The sequence below is a fragment of the Arachis ipaensis genome, chromosome B7 (assembly GCF_059453495.1).
Source record: "Arachis ipaensis isolate K30076 ecotype BB chromosome B7, ASM5945349v1, whole genome shotgun sequence".
Classification (NCBI taxonomy): domain Eukaryota; kingdom Viridiplantae; phylum Streptophyta; class Magnoliopsida; order Fabales; family Fabaceae; genus Arachis; species Arachis ipaensis.
The window spans coordinates 128,069,154-128,073,188 of NC_142442.1; the positions used below are offsets into that span (position 1 = coordinate 128,069,154).

General features: G+C 35.4%; 1 non-coding gene across 1 annotated transcript; it reads left to right on the plus strand.

Moving 5' to 3' along the window:
* Positions 1–277: 277 nt before the first annotated feature.
* On the plus strand, positions 278–381 carry LOC148554083 (small nucleolar RNA R71). Its single transcript, XR_015892999.1, has one exon. It is a non-coding gene; the product is annotated as a small nucleolar RNA R71 (small nucleolar RNA).
* Positions 382–4,035: the final 3,654 nt, after the last annotated feature.

Here is a 4,035-nt window from a genome sequence, read left to right on the forward strand (position 1 = left end):
CATATTGACTTGCTGAGTCAATATTTTATTCCGAGCCAATATGGCATTCAGAGTATCAATTTCAAGAACTCCCTTCTTCTGAGGCGTCCCATTACTCACAGGATTCCTCTCAGAAGTGTACATGAACTGGTTATTAGCGACCATGTCAATGAGTTCTTGAGCTTCTGCAGGCGTTTTCTTTAGGTGAATGGATCCACCTGCAGAAGTATCCAATGACATCTTAGCTAATTCAGACAGACCATCATAGAATATATCCAGGATGGTCCATTCTAAAAGCATGTCAGAATGACACTTTTTGGTCAGTTGCTTGTATCTCTCCCAAGCTTCATAGAGGGATTCACCTTCTTTCTGTCTGAAGCTTTGAACATCCACTCTAAGCTTGCTCAGCTTTTGAGGAGGAAAGAACTTGGCTAAGAAAGCCGTGACCAGCTTATCCTAAGAGTTCAGGCTATCTTTGGGTTGAGAGTCCAACCATACTCTAGCTCTGTCTCTTACAGCAAAAGGGAAAAGCATGAGCCTGTAGACTTCAGGATCTACTCCATTAGTCTTAACAGTATCACAGATCTGCAAAAATTCAGTTAAGAACTGAAAAGGATCTTCAGATGAAAGTCCATGGAACTTGCAGTTCTGCTGCATCAGAGAAACTAATTGAGGTTTCAGCTCAAAATTGTTTGCTCCAATGGTAGGGATGGAGATGCTTCTTCCATGTAAATTGGAATTAGGTGCAGTAAAGTCACCAAGCATTCTCCTTGTATTATTATTATTTTCGGCTGCCAACTCCTCTTCCTGTTCAAAAATTTCTGAAAGGTGCTTGCTGGATTGTTGTAATTTAGCTTCTCTTAGTTTCCTCTTTAGAGTCCTTTCAGGTTCTGGATCTGCTTCAACAAGAATATTCTTGTCCTTGCTCCTGCTCATATGAAAAAGAGGGACAGAAAAATAATAATAATAGGGATCCTTTTTGCCCAAGTATAGAGGTTCCCTTATGTGAGTAGAAGAAAAGAAGAAGAGAAAATCTGAACTCAGAGAGAGAGAGAGAGAGAGAGAGTTCGGATTTTTTTGTGAGTGAGGAAGAGATGTTAATAATTAAATAAATAGAAGGAGATGAGAGAGAGAGAGAATTTTCAAAAATTATTTTTTTGAAAAAGAGTTAGTGATTTTCGAAAATTATTTTTGAAAAAGGTTAGTAATTTTCGAAAATTAAAATCAAAAATTAAAATAATTAGTTAATTAAAAAGAATTTTTGAAAAAGAGGGAGATATTTTCGAAAATTAGAGAGAGAGAGAGTTAGTTAGGTAGTTTTGAAAAAGATAAGAAACAAACAAAAAGTTAGTTAGTTAGTTGAAACAAATTTTGAAAATCAATTTTTGAAAAGATAAGAAGATAAGAAGTTAGAAAAGATATTTTAAAGTCAAATTTTTGAAAAAGATAAGATAAGAAGATATTTTTGAAAAGATATGATTGAAATTAGTTTTGAGAAAGAATTGATTTTTAAAATCATAATTAATGACTTGATTAACAAGAAATCACAAAATATGATTCTAGAACTTAAAGTTTGAATCTTTCTTAACAAGTAAGTAACAAACTTGAAATTTTTGAATCAAAACATTAATTAATGATGTTATTTTCGAAAATTATGTGATAAAGATAAAAAAAAGATTTTTGAAAAATATTTTTAAAATTTTCGAAAATAACTAAGAAAAATAAAAAATATTTGATTTTTGAAAAAGATTTTGAAAAAGATAAAATTTTTAAATTAAAAATTTGATTTGACTCATAAGAAACAACTAAATTTTAAAAAGTTTTGAAAAAGTCAAATCTAATTTTTGAAATTTTAAGAGAGAAAAAGGAAAAGATATTTTTTTATTTTTGAATTTTTAATGATGAGAGAGAAAAACATGAAAATGATGCAATGCATGAAGATTTTGGATCAAAACAATGAATGCATGCAAGAATGCTATGAATGTCAAGATGAACACCAAGAACACTTTGAAGATCATGATGAACATCAAGAACATATTTTTAAAAATTTTATATGCAAAGAAAACATGCAAGACACCAAACTTAGAAATCTTTAATTCTTAGACACTAAGAATGCAAAAATACATATGAAAAACAAGAAAAGACACAAAACAAGAAAACATCAAGATCAAACAAGAAGACTTACCAAGAACAACTTTAAGATCATGAAGAACACCATGAATGCATGATTTTTTTCGAAAAATGCAAGATGAACATGCAATTGACACCAAACTTAAAATTTGACTCATGACTCAAACAAGAAACATGAAATATTTTTTATTTTTATGATTTTTTTTAATTTTTTTTGGTATTTTTCGAAAATTATTTGAAAAAGAAAAATAAGGATTTTAAAATTTTTAATATGAATTCCAGGAATCTTGCTTTTTAGTCTAAAGCTCCAATCTGAGGGTTAGACATGGCTTAATAGCCAGTCAAGCTTTAGAAGATATTTATACTTTCCATGTATAGAGCAACTAAGTGTGTGAGAATTAACAAGCTCTTGTGATGATAAGTTGAAATCCCAGTCCAAAAGATTAGACATGGCTTACAGCCAGCTAGGATTCAACAAATCATCATGAAACACTAGAATTCATTCTTAAAAATTCTGAAGAAAAATATATTTTTGAAAAGAATTTTTATATATTTTTTTTTCAAAAATAAAGGAGAGATTTTTTTGAAATATTTTTGAAAAATTTTTGAAAATAAAACAAAAAGAAAATTACCTAATCTGAGCAACAAGATGAACCGTCAGTTGTCCAAACTCGAACAATCCCTGGCAACGGCGCCAAAAACTTGGTGCACAAAATTGTGATCTCAGGCAACGGCGCCAAAAATTCTGTACGCACGTCTTAATAAATCGTTTTTCATTCACAACTTCGATACAACTAACCAGCAAGTGCACTGGGTCGTCCAAGTAATAAACCTTACGTGAGTAAGGGTCGATCCCACGGAGATTGTCGGCTTGAAGCAAGCTATGGTCACCTTGTAAATCTCAGTCAGGCGGATATCAAATAGTTATGGAGTTTTTGAATAAACAGAAAATAAAGATAGAAATACTTATGTATATCATTGGTGAGAATTTCAGATAAAGGTATAGAGATGCTTTCGTCCCTCTGAACTTCTGCTTTCCTGCTGTCTTCATCCAATCAATCCTACTCCTTTCCATGGCTGGCTTTATGTAAGGACATCACCGTTGTCAATGGCTACTTTTCATCCTCTCTGAAAAATGGTCCGATGCGCTGTCACTGTATGGCTAATCGTCTGGAGGCATCACCGTGCAACGTCACCAGCAACCGTGGCAACGCGACCTGCCTCCGTTGCGACGCCCCCAGCCAACGTTGCAAAGCGCCCTGCCTCCGTTGCAACGTCACCAGCATCCGTTGCAACGCTCCCAGCCAACGTTGCAACGCGCCCTGCCTCCGTTGCAACGTCACCAGCATCCGTTGCAACGTCACCAGCATCCGTTGCAACGCGCCCTGCCTCCGTTGCAACGTCACCAGCAACCGTGGCAACGCGACCTGCCTCCGTTGCAACGCCCCTAGCCAACGTTGCAACGCGCCCATCCTCCGTTGCAACGTCACCAGCCAATGGCTGCATTCTATCCTCTTGTGAAAATGGTCCAAATGCTCTGTCACAGCACGACTAATCATCTGAGGTTCTCGATCATACTGGAATAGGATTCACCCTCCTTTTGCGTCTGTCACTACGCCCAGCACTCGCGAGTTTGAAGTTTGTCACAGTCATTCAATCCCAGAGTCCTACTCGGAATACCACATACAAGATTTAGACTTTCCGGACTCTCATGAATGCCGCCATCAATCTAGCTTATACCACGAAGATTCTGATTAAGAGATCTAAGAGATACTCATTCAATCTAAGGTAGAACAGAAGTAGTTGTCAGGCACGCGTTCATAGGGAATAATGATGATTGTCACGTTCATCACATTCATGTTGAAGTGCGAATGAATATCTTAGAAGCGGGATAAGTTGAATTGAATAGAAAAATAGTAGTACTTT